The following is an 18,548-nucleotide window of genomic DNA, read 5'->3' as shown; positions in this document are numbered from 1 at the left end:
TAATGGACAAGATTGAAAATCTCTCTCGTGAAAATGAAATTTTAAGGAAGAGTCAAAATGAAACTCAGAAACTAGTAGAACAGGAAAGTGTTATAGTGAAGAGAAATCAAAATGAAATGAAGAGCTCAATAGATCAAATGACAAACACATTAGAAAGCCTTACAAACAGAATGGGTGAAGCAGAAGAGAGAATATTGGACTTAGAAGACAGATAACAGGAAAGGAAACAGTCAGACCAAAGAAAAGAAGAGGAAATTAGAAATCTAAAAAATATTGTTGGGAATCTACAGGATACTATTAAAAAAACCAACATTCGAGTTCTAGGAGTTCCTGAAGGCATGGAGAGAGAGAAAGGATTAGAAGGCCTTTTTAGTGAGATACTAGCAGAGAACTTTCCAGGTTTGGAGAAGGACAGAGATATCCTAGTACAGGAAGCTCATAGAACCCCCAATAAACATGACCAAAAGAGATCCTCACCATGACACGTGGTAATTAAACTCTCCACAGTGAAACATAAAGAAAAGATCCTAAAATGTGCAAGAGAGAAACGTCAGATTACTCTCAGAGGATCTCCAATCAGACTCACAGCAGACTTCTCATCAGAAACACTACAGGCTAGGAGGGAATGGCGAGACATAGCACAGGTGCTAAGAGAGAAAAATTGCCAGCCCAGAATATTATATCCTGCCAAGCTCTCATTTGTGAATGAAGGTGAAATAAAGACCTTTCATAGCAAACAGAAATTGAAAGACTTTGTGGCCACTCGTCCAGCCCTGCAAAAGATACTTAAAGATGTGCTACACTCAGAAACACAGAAACACGGCCATCAATATGAAAGAAGGGAAAGGAAGAACACCTACCAGTAAAAGAGCATGGGAAGCTCAAAGCATATACTAGAAAATATTTCCGGGAAAATGACAGGGCAAAGTCACTATGTATCAATAGTCACATTGAACATTAATGGTCTGAATTCTTCAGTTAAAAGACACCATTTGGCTGACTGGCTCAAAGAACACAACCCAACTATTTGTTGCCTACAAGAAACACATCTCTCTAACAAAGAGGCATGCAGACTGAAAGTGAAAGGTTGGAAAAAGATATTCCATGCCAACAGAAACCAAAAAAAAGCAGGTGTAGCCATATTAATATCAGACAAAATAAACTTTAACACAAAAACTGTTAAGAGAGACAAACAGGGACACTATATAATGATTAAGGGTTCAATTCAACAGGAAGATGTAACTATTATAAATGTATATGCACCTAATTACAGGGCACCGGTCTATTTAAAAGATATGTTAAGGGACTTAAAGGGAGATTTAGATTCCAATACAATAGTACTGGGGGACTTCAATACTCCACTCTCAGAAATAGACAGATCAATAGGACAGAAGATCAACAAGGAAACAGCAGATTTAATTGACACTATTGCCCAAATGGATCTAACAGATATCTACAGAACTTTCAACCCTACATCTACAGACTTCACATTCTTCTCAGCAGTGCATGGAACCTTCTCTAGGATTGATCACATACTAGGCCATAAAGCAAATCTCAGCAAATTTAAAAGAATTAGAATCATACCATGCAGCTTCTCAGACCACAGCGGGATGAAGCTAAAATTAGCAACTCAGGAAACCCCAGAAAGTATGCAAACACATGGAGACTGAACAACATGCTCCTGAATGAACACTGGGTCATTCAAGAAATCAAAAGAGAAATCAAAAACTTTCTGGAAGTAAATGAAGACAACAACACAACATATCAAAACTTATGGGATACAGCAAAAGCAGTATTGAGAGGCAAATTTATAGCAATAGGTGCCTATATCAAGAAATTGGAAAGGCACCAAATAAATGAGCTTTCAGCACACCTCAAGGACCTAGAAAAACTGCAGCAAACCAAACCCAAATCTAGTAGGAGAAGAGAAATAATTAAAACCAGAGAAGAAATTAACAGGATTGAATCCAAAAAAACACTACAAAAAATCAGCCAAACGAGGAGCTGGTTTTTTTGAAAAAATAAACAAAATTGACACCACATTGGCCCAACTAACTAAAAAAAGAACAGAAAAGACCCAAATCAATAAAATCAGAGATGAAAAAGGAAACATAACAACAGACACCACAGAAATAAAAAAGAATCATCAGAAATTACTACAAGGACCTGTATGCCAGCAAACAGGGAAACCTATCAGAAATGGATAGATTCCTGGACACATGCAACCTACCTAAATTGAACCAGGAAGACATAGAAAACCTAAATAGACCCATAACTGAAACAGAAATTGAAACAGTAATAAAGGTCCTCCCAACAAAGAAAAGCCCAGGACCAGATGGATTCACCGCTGAATTCTACCAGACATTTAAAGAAGAACTAATCCCATTTCTTCTCAAACTATTCAGAACAATTGAAAAAGAGGGAATTCTCCCAAATTCTTTCTATGAAGCCAGCATCACCTTAATCCCTAAGCCAGAGAAAGATGCAGCACTGAAAGAAAATTACAGACCAATATCCCTGATGGACATAGACGCAAAAATCCTCAATAAAATTCTGGCCAATAGAGTACAACAACACATCAGGAAAATCATCCACCCAGACCAAGTGGGATTCATCCCTGCTATGCAGGGATGGTTCAACATTCGCAAATCAATCAATGTGATTCACCACATTAACAGACTGCAAAAGAAAAACCATATGATTATCTCAATTGATGCAGAGAAAGCATTTGATAAAATTCAACACCCTTTCATGATGAAAACTCTAAGCAAACTGGGTATGGAAGGAACATTCCTCAATATAATCAAAGCAATTTATAAAAAACCCACAGCCAACATCCTATTGAATGGGGAAAAGTTGGAAGCATTTCCACTGAAGTCTGGCACCAGGCAGGGATGCCCACTCTCACCACTGCTATTTAACATAGTTCTGGAAGTTTTAGCCAGAGCCATCAGACAAGAAAAAGAAATCAAAGGAATACAAATCAAGAAGGAAGAAAACAAACTATCCCTCTTTGCAGACGATATGATTCTGTACTTAGAGGATCCAAAGAACTCTACTAAGAGACTATTGGAACTCATAGAGGAGTTTGGAAAAGTGGCAGGATATAAAATCAATGCACAAAAATCAACAGCCTTTGTATACACAAGCAATGCCATGACTGAGAAAGAACTGCTAAGATCAATCCCATTCACAATAGCTACAAAAACAATCAAATACCTTGGAATAAACTTAACCAAGGACGTTAAGGATCTCTACGATGAGAATTACAAAACCTTAAAGAAAGAAATAGAAGAGGATACCAAAAAAATGGAAAAATCTTCCATGCTCATGGATTGGAAGAATCAACATCATCAAAATGTCCATTCTCCCAAAAGCAATTTACAGATTCAATGCAATACCAATCAAGATACCAAAGACATTCTTCGCAGATCTAGAAAAAATGATGCTGAAATTCATATGGAGGCACAAGAGACCTCGAATAGCTAAAGCAATCTTGTACAACAAAAACAAAGCCGGAGGCATCACAATACCAGATTTCAGGACATACTACAGGGCAGTTGTAATCAAAACAGCATGGTACTGGTACAGCAACAGATGGACAGACCAATGGAACAGAATTGAAACACCAGAAATCAACCCAAACATCTACAGCCAACTTATATTTGATCAAGGATCTAAAACTAATTCCTGGAGCAAGGACAGTCTATTCAATAAATGGTGCTGGGAAAACTGGATTTCCACGTGCAGAAGCAAGAAGCAAGACCCCTACCTTACACCTTACACAAAAACCCACTGAACGTGGATTAAAGACCTAAATCTACGACCTGACACCATTAAGTTATTAGAGAACATTGGAAAAACCCTTCAAGATATTGGCACAGGCAAAGAATTTCTGGAAAAGACCTGGGAGACACAGGCAGTCAAAGCCAAAATCAACTATTGGGATTGCATCAAATTGAGAAGTTTCTGTACTGCAAAAGAAACAGTCAGGAGAGTGAAGAGACAACCGACAGAGTGGGAAAAAATATTTGCAAACTATGGAACAGATAAAGGGTTAATAACCAGATTCTACAAAGAGATCAAGAAACTCCACAAAAACAAAACCAACAACCCACTTAAGAGATGGGCCAAGGACTTCAATAGACATTTTTCAAAAGAGGAAATCCAAATGGCCAACAGACACATGAAAAAATGTTCAAGATCACTAGCAATCAGGGAAATGCAAATCAAAACCACAATGAGGTTTCACCTCACCCCGGTTAGAATGGCTCACATGCAGAAATCTACCAACAACAGATGCTGGCGAGGATGTGGGGGAAAAGGGACACTAACCCACTGTTGGTGGGAATGCAAACTGGTCAAGCCACTATGGAAGTCTGTCTGGAGATTCCTCAGAAACCTGAAGATAACCCTACCGTTCGACCCAGCCATCCCACTCCTTGGAATTTACCCAAAGGAGTTTAAATTGACAAACAAAAAAGCGGTCTGCACCCTAATGTTTATTGCAGCACAATTCACAATAGCCAAGACCTGGAACCAACCTAAATGCCCATCAACGGTAGACTGGATAAAGAAATTATGGGATATGTATTCTTTAGAATACTATACCGCAGTAAGAAACAACGAAATCCAGTCATTTGCAACAAAATGGAGGAATCTGGAACACATCATGCTGAGTGAAGTAAGCCAGTCCCAAAGGGACAAATACCATATGTTCTCCCTGATCGGTGACAACTGACTGAACACCAAAAAGCAAACCTGTTGAAGTGAAATGGACACTATGAGAAATGGTGACTTGATCAGCATAGCCCTGACTGTTAATGGACAACTTAATACATTATCCCTCTTAGTATTTTTTTTTTTGTCTGTTCTACTTAATATGACTGGTTTAATTCTGTAATTATCACACAGTTATTCTTAAGTGTTGAAAATTAACTGAAATGTGATCCCTGTTAAACACAAGAGTGGGAATAAGAGAGGGAAGAGATGTATAATTTGGGGCATGCTCGGGCTGACTTGCCCCAATTCGTAGAGTTGGAAACATACCAGGGGATTCCAATTCAATCCCATCAAGGTGGCATGTGCCAATGCCATCTCACTATTCCAAGTGCTCAATTTCAGTTCACAATTGATCATAATGAGAGGACTAAGAGTCAAAGGGAGCACATAAACAAGTCTAGTACCTGCTAACACTAACCGATGGAATAAATAAAGGGGAGAGTGATCCAACATGGGAAGTGAGATACTCAGCAGACTCATAGAATGGCGGATCTCCTAAATAGCACTCTGGCCTCAGAATCAGCCCTAAAGGCACTCGGATCTGGCTGAAAAGCCCATGAGAGTATTTCAGGCATGGAAAGCCAAGACACTCTGGCAAAAAGATCTCTGTGAGTGAGATCCCAGTGGAAAGAACAGGTCTTCAAAGAGGGAGGTGCCTTTCTCTGAAGGGAGGAGAGAACCTCCACTTTGACTATGACCGTGTCTAAACAAGATAAGAGTCGGAGAACTCAAGGGGCTTCCATAGCCTTGGAAACTCATGACTGGTGCATAGGGAGATTACTGATGCCATAAACAGGAGTGTCAATTTGTAAAGTCAACAACAGGAGTCACTGTGCACTTACTCCTCATGTAGGATCTCTGTCCTTAATGTGCTGTACATTGAGACTTAATGCTATAATGAGTACTCAAACAGTATATTTCGCTTTGTGTTTCTATGGGGGTGCAAACTGTTGAAATCTTTACTTAATGTACACTAAACTGATCTTCTGTAAAAAAAAAAAAAAAGAAATTATCAATTCTCAACTTGACTCTCACTGGGATTAAACATGACAATAGGTCTGATCTAATTTCATCATCATTTAAAAAAAATCATCTATTATTTTTCACTTTATGTTTCTGTGTGGGAGCAAACTGTTGAAATCCTTACTTAAGGTATACTAAGCTGATCTTCTGTATATTAAGATAATCGAAAATGAATCTTGATGTGAATGGAAGGGGAGAGGGAGTGGGAAAGGGGAGGGTTGTGGGTGGGAGGGACGGTATGGGGGGGGAAGCCATTGTAATCCATGAATCGTACTTTGGAAATTTATATTCATTAAATAAAAGATAAAAAAAAAGAAGAGTTAAGGTGGAGGCTGGCATTGTGACATAGCCGGGCTAAGCTACTGCATGCAACACTGGCATCACATATGGCTGCCGGTTTGATTCCTGGCGGCCCCACTTCCCAGCTAGCTCTCTGATAATGTGACTGGGAAAGCAATGGAGGATGACCCAAGTGCTTGTGCCTCTGCACCCACATGGGAGAACCATAAGAAGCTCCTGGCTCCTGGTTTCGGCCTGGCTCAGTCCCAGCCATTGTGGCCATTTGGGGAGTGAACCAGCAGGTGAAGGACCTCTCTCTCTCTCTTTATCTCTCCCTTTCTCTTTTTGTAACTCTGCCTTTCAAATAAAAAAATAAACAGGAAAGATTATTTAGGGACAAATTTTAAAAATAAAAGAAAAATAAAAAAAGGTTAAGGCAAATATGGCAGACTGTTATAGCAGATATTTTTATTTGAATGCAAATTCCTTCAGTTAATTTTAATTAACAACATGAATGCAATGCATGAAACAAAAAAGGTCTTATTTATTGAAACAAGCTAAAATTTAATATTAACCAAGTAAGTTGAAATGAAATAGCAATGTTTTTAACAAAGTTTTTGAAAAAGATTCTATTCTATTTATTTGAAAGACAGAGTGACAGAGAGACAAAGAGAGAGAGAAAGAAAGAGATCTTTCATCTGTCGATTCCTTCCCCAAATGACAATATCCAGGGCTGTGCAAATTGAAGTTAGGATCCTGGAATTCCATCTAGAACTCCCTCATCGGGGGCAGAGGCACAAATACTCAGACCATTTTCCACTGTTTTCCCCAGGTTCATAAGCAGGGAGCCAGAAAACAAACAGTATTGCCAGAACTTAAAAGAGAAATAGGATGTTGGTATTGCAGGTGGTGGCTTCACCTGCTGTGCTACAATGGGGGCTCCTCTTCATATTCTGTAGTAATTCAGATCCTTTAAATATGTAGATAGAGACTAATTAAAATTCTTTCCATCAAATTTTCTTTAAAAAAATTGATACTAGATTTTATATGATTTTTTAATTCGGTACTTTATATTCAGTAACTGTGTGTTTTGTTTAGGTTCTGAGAGTTGAGCATCCACTTACATTCTAAAGGTGGAAACAGGGAAAGCCTTGTGGACTATACTGTCTTTGGGTCCTGTCTGGAGCCCTCACAGAGACAAGATACCTACCTAATCCAGCGAAAGAAAAGCGTGTTTCTTTTTCCCCATCCCCCCTTAAAGGCGACTGGTAATTATGGGGGAAAAAGCACCATCTTGACACAGTAGAGGCTGTGGTGGCTCTTGTGCATGTGTGCGATCAGAGGATTTTACCAGAGAGAAAAATTTGCATTTCTCACTGATTTTGACTCTGGCTAGAGGATTGATAGGGGACTGGGCACCCACATAGGACTGTGAGGTGCCCCCAGCCTCTCAACATATCACAGGCTCTGAGGCTCAAACTGCCAAGGCAGAACATCCACAAGCCACTGGCTCTGGGAATATCTCTGCTCTCTCCGTGAATGGGTCAGGGTAGTGGGGCAGAGCAGACCCTCTGTACCGTGTGACTGTAGGAGGCTTGTGTATTGTGAGCATGGGAATTCTGTGAATGAATGATAGGACACATGTTGTAGCTTGGGCAATCACTGTGTCTGGCACCAAAGGTCCAGAGCTCCATGATTTCCTAGGGTGGGCCATTGCAGAGGGATCCCTGTTCACACTGAGGACTGCATAGATTCTTAATATGATTCATAGAGCAGCACAAGTGGGTGCTGTACCCACTGTGGACTGACCCTGGACATTGATGACCTTGAAAGAGAGGAGGTGAGGGTGTGATTATGCCTACAGAGGTAAACATACTCTCCCCCTGGCTGACAATAGAGGAAATCTATCATGCCCAAATTGGGTATCACCCTGGATATTTGCCTCACACAGGAGCAATGACCAGTCCTTACTGGCCAAACCCAGCACATGCCTCTTGGTATTCACTGAAAGAGAAGACACTAAACCAAGCCACAGAGGCATAGTCCAAAGATAAAATCCATCAGAGGCGAATGCCTGTAAGACTTGTTCACAAATGCTTAAAATAAATGCAGAAATTCAAGAAATAAGAATAAGGAGGACAACAAGACAATATGACTCTCACAAAGGAACACAACACTTCAATATTAGAACATGAGCATCAAGTGATTGATGAAATGCTTGAAAAGGAATTTAAAATAATGATCATAGGATTACTCAGAAGCAAATTCATGAATTAAAGAAGTCCATAAATGAAATGGGGAAAAACTTTTCCCATGAGATTGAGATATTGAAAAGAAACAAAAATGAAATATTAGAAATGAGGAATTCAATATCCCAAATAAAAATGCAGTAGAAAGCATGAACAGCAGATTTGGTGAGGCAGAAGAAAGAATATCCAAGTAGAAGACAAATATTTGGAAATATCTCAGTAAAACTAAAAAAAAGAATAAGAAGAAATTAGAAAAATTAAAAACAAGGTGCAAGATTTATGGGATACAATCAAGATACACAACATGTGGGCCTGAGGAATTCCTGAAGGTTGGAAGGAGGGAATAGATTAGTACCCAATTCAGTGAAATAAATACAGAAACCATCACTATTTGGAGGGAAAAAGGGATTTTCAAGTACATAGGGCACATAAGACTTACAGACATGATGAGAAAAGATCTTCACCACAACATACTGTAGTCAAACTTTCAACAGTAAAACATATAGAAAGGATTCTAAAATATGGAAGAGAGAAATTGCAGATTACTTTCAGAGGATCTTTAGTTAGACTCAGAGCTAATTTTTCAGAAACCCTACAGGCTAGAAGAGAATGGAGAGACATAGTCCAAGTCTTAAAAACAAAACAAAACAAAACAAAACAAACCAAACCAAAACAAAACAAAACAAAAAACCAAAAAAAAAAGAAAAACACATAAAACTGTAAGTCCAGAATACCATACCCTATAAAGCTCTGATTTATGAATAAAAGTGAAAAAAAGATCCTCCATAACAAGCAGAAATTGAAAAAACATATCACCACTCATCCAGCTTTACAAATGATGCTTAAGGATGTGCTACATACAGAAATACAGAAATATAGTCATCATTATGATGCAAAGGCAGAAAATTTCCCAGTAAAAGTACAAAGGAAATACAAAGCAAACAATAGGAGCATTGATAAAAAATGGCAGGGCCAATTTGAAGGTTATCAATAGTAACCTTGAATATGAATGGCCTAAATTCTCCAATTAAAGGATACAGACTGGATGAATAGATTAAAATACAAGACTCACCTACTTGATGCCTATAAGAAGTACACCTTACCAGCAAAGATACATGCAGACTGAAAATGAAAGGTTAGAAAAAGCTATCTCATGCTAAGAGACACTAAAAACAAGCAGGTTCAGCCATTCTAATATCAGACAAAATGGACTTTAACACAACAACTGTTAAAATAGATAAAGAAAGGCACTATGTAATGAGTAAAGGATCAATTCAACAAGAAGATATGACTGTAATAAATGTATGTGCACCCAATGCAATGGCACCTGGATATTTAAAAGAATAAAGGGAGACATAAACTCTAATACAATAATAATAGGGGACTTCAACAGACCAATAACCAAGATAGAGATTGAATCTGTGATAAAGACCTGCTCAACAAACAAAAAGCCAAGACTGGAAGACTTCACTTGTGAATTCTACCAGACTTTTCAAGAAGAACTGATTCCAATTCTTTTTAAGCTACTGAAAACAACTGAAAAGGAAGGAATCCTCCCAAACTCCTTCAAGAGGTTATCATCACCCAAATTCCAAAACCATAGAAAGATACAACAAAGAAAGAGAACTATAAGACCAATATCCTTGATGAACATAAATGCAAATATCCTTAACAAAATAATGGCTAAAAGTCTAACAACACATCAGAAAGATATTTCACTTGAACCACGTTGGATTTATTTATTTATTGTTTACTAGTATTTATTTATTATATTTATTATTTATCCTTTGTATGCAGAGATGGTTCAACAGATGCAAATCAGTAAATGTGATACATCACATTAACAAATTGAAGAATAAAAACTATAGGACTATCTCACTATGTGCAGAGAATGCATTTGAAAAACTACATTATCCTTTCATGATGAAATTCTCAAGTAAAGTGGATATAGGAGGAACATTGCTCAAGACAATCAAGATAATTTATGACAAACCCACAGCCAGCATCTTATTGATTGGGTAAAAGTTGGAAGCATTCTCACTAAGATATGGAAACAGACAGGCCACTTTCAACATAACTATTTAATATAGTTTTGGAATCTTTAGCCAGCACCATTAGGTAAGAAAAAATAATCAAAATCAATTAGGAATTTTCAAATTCAACGTAATCCCAATCAAAATACTAAGGACATTTTTCTCAGATCTAGAAAAAATGATGATAAAATTCATATGGAAACACAAGAGACCCCAAATATCTAAAGCAATCTAAAACCACAAAAACATAAGTGGAGGCACCACAATATTAGGTTTCAAGACATACTACAGGGCAGTTATAATCAAAACAATCTGATACTGACTCAAAAACAGACGTGTGAATCAATGGAACAGAAGAGAAATGCCAGGAATCAATCCACACATGTACAACCAACTTATCTTTGACAGAGGAGCTAAATCAATCCCCAGAGAGAGGACAGTCTCTTAAAAAATAGTGCTTCGAAAATTGGATCTCCACATGCAGAAGTATGAAACAAGACTTCTACCTTATACCTCCTCCTGCCCATGCACTCAAAATGCACTCAAAATGGATTGAGGATCTAAATCTATGTCCTGATAAAATCTAATTACTAGACAAGAATGTTGGGAAACTCTGTAAGACACTGGCATAGTCAAACATTTCCTGGAAAGACCACAGAACCACAGGCTATTGAAGCCAAAATGGACAAATGGGATTACATCAAGCTGAGCGCTTCTGCACAGCAGAAGAAGCACTCAGCAAACTGGCAATGTGAAGAGCCCACTGACAGAATAGAAGAAAATATGTGCAAATTATTCAACTGAAAAAGATTAACATCTAGAATCTAGATGTTAGCATCTAGAATCAAGAGACTTAACAACAATATAAAGAATCCAGTTTAGAAATGGGCAAAGGGCTTGAACAGGTATTTTTTTAAAAAAGAAATTCAAATTGCCAACAGAAACATGAAAAAATGCTCAGGATCAGTTGTCCTCAGGGAAATGCAAATCAAAATCACAGTGAGATTTAACTTCACCCCAGTTAGAATGGTTTTCATACAGAAGTCAACAAACAACAAATCCTCTTGAAGATATTGGGAAAAATTTATCCTAATTCACTTTTGGTGGGAATGTAACCAGTATAGCTATTGTAGAAGACAGTATGGGGGGCAGAGCCAAGATGGCGGAATAGTGAGGGTGCGCACCGATAGTCTGGGAAAAGATAGTTTAATAAAAGTGGAGTTACTGTAGCCTCAGGAAAAGGCTCAGGAAAAAATTGCAGAGGAAACTCTTCTGGATCTAGTGGACGTGACATGGAGGAACTACGGGGAGAGCAAGGTTGCCCACCGCGTGGAAGCCAAGCTGTGGGAGCTGAGCCACAGAGTCTGCGTGCCAGTGCTGGAAGGGGAGGTGAGACAAAATTCTCGGTAACCCGAGACATTGGCAGGGAAAGGCAGAAAGAGCCTACAGAGAACGAGGCCTGAAGCCCCACTGGGGAAAGTTCACCAGGCTGACTGGAGAAGAGAAAAAATCGAATAAATAAGGGGAACCAGCACGGACATTAGCCTCTCTCTCCACTCACCATACAAAGTCGAGCAAAAAAAAGAGCAGGCGCCATTTTACGTATGTAAAGTGGTGCCCGTCATTAGCCAAACAGAAAAGCCTGACTCTGGTGGGGAGAAATAACAGGAGGTTAACACCTAGTGAAAGTGTGGAGCTAACGAATTGAGACTGTGAAAATCTGAGGAGGGGCAAGAGAACTCACTGAGTACACAAACTCTGTAACCTGGGCAACCTGGTGAGAGACTGCAGAGAAATTTGAGACCACACTGAGGGCTGCATAAACTCTTTGTGTGGTCCCAGGGGTAAGCAGACGAATACCCACAGGGGCCAGATTTCATACATCAACTACCCTCAATTCCACTCAGCTGTGTGGAACTACTTCCCAACTGAGTCAAAAAAAAAAAAAAAGAGAGAGAGACAGAGAGAGAGAGAGAGAGCAAGCGAGAGAACAATCTGGGTGAGTCACCTTTGGCACAACCTTAACCCTGAAGAACCAAATGGAGCTCTCTGCCCACACCCATCACTGCCTCTAAGGCTCCATCAAAAACAGACAGTCCACTTAACCTAGAGTCACAGTATAAAGAGAAAAAACACCACACTGAAGAAACCAAAGAATATCTCTAATATGCCAAACAACAAATGCAGAAACAGAGGTAACAAGAACAAGGAAGACACTATGACGCCCCCAAATGAAATAGACACCCCAATTCAAGATTATGAAGATGATGAGATAGAGGAAATGCAAGAAGTGGATCTCAAAAAATTGATAAGAACATTCAGAAGTTCTCAAAAACAAATTGTTGAACTACAGAAATACTTAATTGACAAGATAGAAAATCTCTCTCATGAAAATGAAATATTAAGGAGGAATCAAAATGAAATGAAACAACTAGTAGAACATGAAACTGTGATAGTGACGAGGAATCATAAAGAAATGAAAAATTCAATAGATCAAATGATAAACATATTAGAGAGCCTTAAAAACAGAACGGGTGAAGCAGAAGAGAGAATATCAGACTTAGAAGACAGAGAACAGGAAAGTATACAGTCAAACCAAAGAAAAGAAGAGGAAATTAGAAATCTAAAAAATATTGTCAGGGATCTTCAGGATACTATTAAAAACCCCAACATTCGGGTTCTAGGAGTTCCTGAAGGCATGGAGAGAGAGAAAGAATTAGAAGGCCTTTTTAGTGAGATATGAACAGAAAATTTCCCAGGTTTGGAGAAGGACAGAGACATCCTAGTACAGGAAGCTCATAGAACCCCTAATAAACATGACCAAAAGAGATCCTCACCATGACATGTTGTAATTAAACTCACCACAGTGAAACATAAAAAAAGATCCTAAAATGTGCAAGAGAGAAACATCAGATTACTCTCAGAGGATCTCCAATCAGACTCACAGCTGACTTCTCATCAGAAACCCTACAAGCTAGGAGGGAATGGCGAGATATAGCCCAGGTACTAAGAGAGAAAAACTGCGAGCCCAGAATATTATATCCTACAAAGCTCTCATTTGTGAATGAAGGTGAAATAAAGACTTTTCACAGCAAACAGAAATTGAAAGACTTTGTGGCCACTCGTCCAGCCCTGCAAAAGATGCTTAAAGATGTGTTACACACAGAAACACAGAAACACGGTCATCAATATGAAAGAAGGTAAGTGAAGGGTAACTCAGAGCAAAAGATCACAGGGTGTTCAAAGCACATATTAGAAAATATCTTTGGCAAATGGCAGGGCAAAGTTACTACTTATCAATAGTCACATTGAACATTAATGGCCTGAACTGTCCAGTTAAAAGACACCGATTGACTGATTGGGTTAAGGAACAAAACCCATCTATTTGCTGCTTTCAAGAAACACATCTTTCCAACAGAGATGCATACAGACTGAAAGTGAAAGGCTGGAAAAACATATACCATGCCAACAGAAATGAAATAAGAGTGGGCATGGCCATCTTAATATTGGACAACATAAACTTTACCACAAAAACTGTCAGGAGAGAAAAAGAGGAGCACTATATAATGATTAAGGGATCAATTCAACAGGAAGATAAAACGATTATCAATATATATGCACCTAATTACAGGGCACCGGTTTATTTAAAAGATTTGTTAAGGGACTTAAAGGGAGACTTAGACTCCAATACAATAGCACTGGGGGACTTCAATACGCCACTCTCAGAAATAGACAGATCAACAGGACAGAAGATCAACAAGGAGACAGAGGATTTAAACGACACTATAGCCCAAATGGATCTAACGGATATCTTCAGAACTTTTCATCATACACAGAAAGCATTTACATTCTTCTCAGTAGTACATGGAACCTTCTCTAGGATTGACCACATACTAGGCCATAAAGTAAGTCTCAGCAAATTCAAAAGAATTAGAATCATACCATGCAGCTTCTCAGACCATAAAGGAATGAAGTTGGAAATTAGCAACTCAGGAATCCCTAGAGCATATGCAAACACATGGAGATTGAACAACATGCTTCTGAATGAACAATGGGTCATAGAAGAAATTAAAAGAGAAATCAAAAATTTTCTGGAAGTAAATGAGGATAACAGCACAACATACCAAAACTTATGGGACACAGCAAAAACAGTGTTAAGAGGAAAGTTTATATCAATAGGTGCCTACATCAAGAAATTGGAAAGGCACCAAATAGATGAGCTTTCAATTAACCTCAAGGATCTAGAAAATCTGCAGCAAACCAGAACCAAATCTAGTAGGAGAAGAGAAATAATTAAAATCAGAGGAGAAATCAACAAGATTGAATCCAAAAAAAATTACAAAAAATCAGCCAAATGAGGAGCTGGTTTTTTGAAAAAATAAACAAAATTGACACCCCATTGGCCCAACTAACTAACAAAAGAAGAGAAAAGACCCAAATCAATAAAATCAAGATGAAAAAGGAATCGTAACAACAGACACCACAGAAATAAAAAGAATCATCAGAAATTACTACAAGGACTTGTATGCCAGCAAACAGGGAAACCTATCAGAAATGGATAGATTCCTGGACACATGCAACCTACCTAAATTGAACCAGAAAGACATAGAAAAACCTAAACAGACCCATAACTGAGACAGAAATTGAAACAGTAATAAAGGTCCTCCCAACAAAGAAAAGCCCAGGACCTGATGGATTCAGTGACGAATTCTATCAGACATTTAATAAGAACTAACTCCAATTATTCTCAAACTATTCAGAATAAGCGGAAAGAGGGAATCCTCCCAAATTCTTTCTATGAAGCCAGCATCACCTTAATTCCTAAACCTGAAAAGGATGCAGCATTGAAAGAGAATTACAGACCAATATCCCTGATGAACATAGATGCAAAAATCCTCAATAAAATTCTGGCCAATAGAATGCAACAACACATCAGAAAGATCATCCACCCAGACCAAGTGGGATTTATCCCTACTATGCAGGGATGCTTCAATGTGCGCAAAACAATCAATGTGATACACCACATTAACAGACTGCAGAAGAAAAACCATCTGATTATCTCAATAGACGCTGAGTAAGCATTTGATAAAGTACAACACCCTTTCATGATGAAAACTCTAAGCAAACTGGGTATGGAAGGAACATTCCTCAATACAATCAAATCAATTTATGAAAAACCCACAGCCAACATCCTATTGAATGGGGAAAAGTTGGAAGCATTTCCACTGAGATCTGGGACCAGACAGGGATGCCCACTCTCACCACTGCTATTCACTATAGTTCTGGAAGTTTTAGCCAGAGCTATTAGGCAAGAAAGAGAAATTAAAGAGATACATACTGGGAAGGAAGAACTCAAACTATCCCTCTTTGCAGATGATATGATTCTTTATTTAGGGGACCCAAAGAACTCTACTAAGAGACTATTGGAACTCATAGAAGATTTTGGTAAAGTAGTAGGATATAAAATCAATACACAAAAATCAACAGCCTTTGTATACACAGAAAATGCCATGGCTGAGGAAGAACTTCTAAGATCAATCCCATTCACAATAGCTACAAAAACAATCAAATACCTTGGAATAAATTTAACCAAGGACGTTAAAGATCTCTACGATGAGAATTACAAAACCTTAAAGAAAGAAATTGACGAGGATACTAAAAAATGGAAAAAATCTTCCATGCTCAGGGATTGGAAGAATCAATATCATCAAAATGTCCATTCTCCCAAAAGCAATTTATACATTCAATGCAATAGCTATCAAGATACTGAAGACCTTCTACTCAGATCTGGAAAAAATGATGCTGAAATTCATATAGAGACACAGGAGACCTCAAATAGCTAAAGCAATCTTGTACAACAAAAACAAAGCCGGAGGCATCACAATACCAGATTTCAGGACATACTACAGGGCAGTTGTTATCAAAACAGCATGCTACTTGTACAGAAACAGATGGATAGACCAGTGGGACAGAATAGAAACACAGAAATCTATCAAAACATCTACAGCCAACTTATATTTGATCAAGGATCCAAAACCAATCCCTGGAGTAAGGACAGTCTATTCAATAAATTATGCTGGGAAAATTGGATTTCCATGTACAGAATCATGAAGCAAGACTCCTACCTTTCACCTTACACAAACATTCACTCAACATGGATTAAAGACTTAAATCTACGACCCAACACCATCAAATTATTAGAGAACATTGAAGAAACCCTGCAAGATATAGGTAACAGCAAAGATTTCTTGCAAAAGACCCCAAAAGCACAGGCAGTCCAAACCATAATTAATTTGGGATTGCATCAAATTGAGAAGTTCCTGTACTGCAAAAGAAACAGTCAGGAGAGTGAAGAGACAAGCAACAGAATGGGAAAATATATTTGCAAACTATGCAACAGATAAAGGGTTGACAACCAGGATCTACAAAGAAATCAAGAAACTCCACAACATCAAAAAAAACAACCCACTTAAGAGATGGGCCAAGTACCTCAATATATATTTTTCAAAAGAGGAAATCCAAAGGGCCAACAGACACATGAAAGAATGTTCAGGATCACTAGCAATCAGGGAAATGCAAATCAAAACCACAATGAGGTTTCACCTCACCCCGGTTAGAATGGCTCACATTCAGAAATCTACCAACAATAGATGCTGGAGAGGATGTGGGGAAAAAGGGACACTAACCCACTGTTGGTGGGAATGCAAACTGGTTAAGCCACTATGGAAGTCAGTCTGGAGATTCCTCAGAAACCTGAAGATAACCCTATCATGCAACCCAGCTATACCACTCCTTGGAATTTACCCAAAGGAAATTAAATTGGTAAACAAAAAAGCTGTCTGCACATTAATGTTTTTGCAGCTTAATTCACAATAGCTAATCCAAATGACCGTCAACAGTAGACTGGATAAAGAAATTATGGAATATGTTTTCTATAGTGTACTATACAGCATTCAAAATCAGTGAAACCCAGTCATTTGCAACAATATGGAGGAATCTGGAAAACATCATGCTGAGTGAACTAAGCCAGTCCCAAAGGGACAAATATCATATGTTCTCCCTGATTGGTGACAACTAACCAAGCACCAAAAAGGAAACCTGTTAAAGTGAAATGAACACTATGAGAAACGGTGACTTGATCAGCCCATGCCCTGACTGTTGATGAACAACTTAATACGTTATCCCTCTTAGTATGTTTTTTTGTTTGTTCTACTTAATACTTTTGGTTGAATACTGTAATCAATACACAGTTATTCTTAAGTGTTGAAACTTAACTGAATAGTGATCGCTGTTAAATTTAAGAGTGGGAATAAGAGAGGGAAGAGATGTGAAATTTGGGACATGCTCAAGCTGACTTGCCCCAAACAGTAGAGTTAGAAACATACCAGGGTTTTCCAATTCAATCCCATCAAGGTGGCATGTACCAATGCCATCTCACTAGTCCCAGTGATCAATTTCTGTTCACAATTGATCATAATGATAGGACTAAGAACCAAATGGAGCACATAAACAAGACTAGTGTCTGCAAATACTAACTGATAGAATAAAATGGAGAGAACGATCCAACATGGGAAGCAGAATACACATCAGACTCATAGAATGGCAGATGTCCTAAACAGCACTCTGGCCTCAGAATCAGCCCTTAAGGCATGCGAATCTTGCTGAAAAGCCTATGAGTGTATTTTAGGCATGGAAAGCCAAGACACTCTGGCAAAAAAAAAAAAAATGACCTAAATGAAAGATCTCTGTGAGTGAGATCCCAGTGGAAAGAACAGGTCATAAAAGAAGGAGGTACCTTTCTCTGAAGGGAGGAGAGATCTTCCACTCTGACTATGACCTTGTCTAAATATGATCCGAGTCGGTGAACTCAAAAGGCTTCCATAGCCTTGGCAACTCATGACAAGAGCCTAGGGTGATTACTGATGCCATAAACAAGAGTGTCAATTTGTTAAGTCAACAACATGAGTCACTGTGCATTTACTCCTCATGTAGGATCTCTGTCCTTAATGTGCTGTACATTGAGATTTAATGCTATAACTAGTACTCAAACAGTATTTTTCACTTTGTGTTTCTATGTGGGTGCTATCTGTTGAAATTTTTACTTAATGTATGCTAAACTGATCTTCTGTATATAAAGATAATTGAAAATGAATCTTGGCCAGTGCCACGGCTCACTAGGCTA

Source organism: Oryctolagus cuniculus, chromosome 3 (assembly GCF_051225735.1).
Source record: "Oryctolagus cuniculus isolate XC-2025 breed Fujian yellow rabbit chromosome 3, ASM5122573v1, whole genome shotgun sequence".
NCBI lineage: Eukaryota > Metazoa > Chordata > Mammalia > Lagomorpha > Leporidae > Oryctolagus > Oryctolagus cuniculus.
This window is presented reverse-complemented; position numbering follows the sequence as displayed.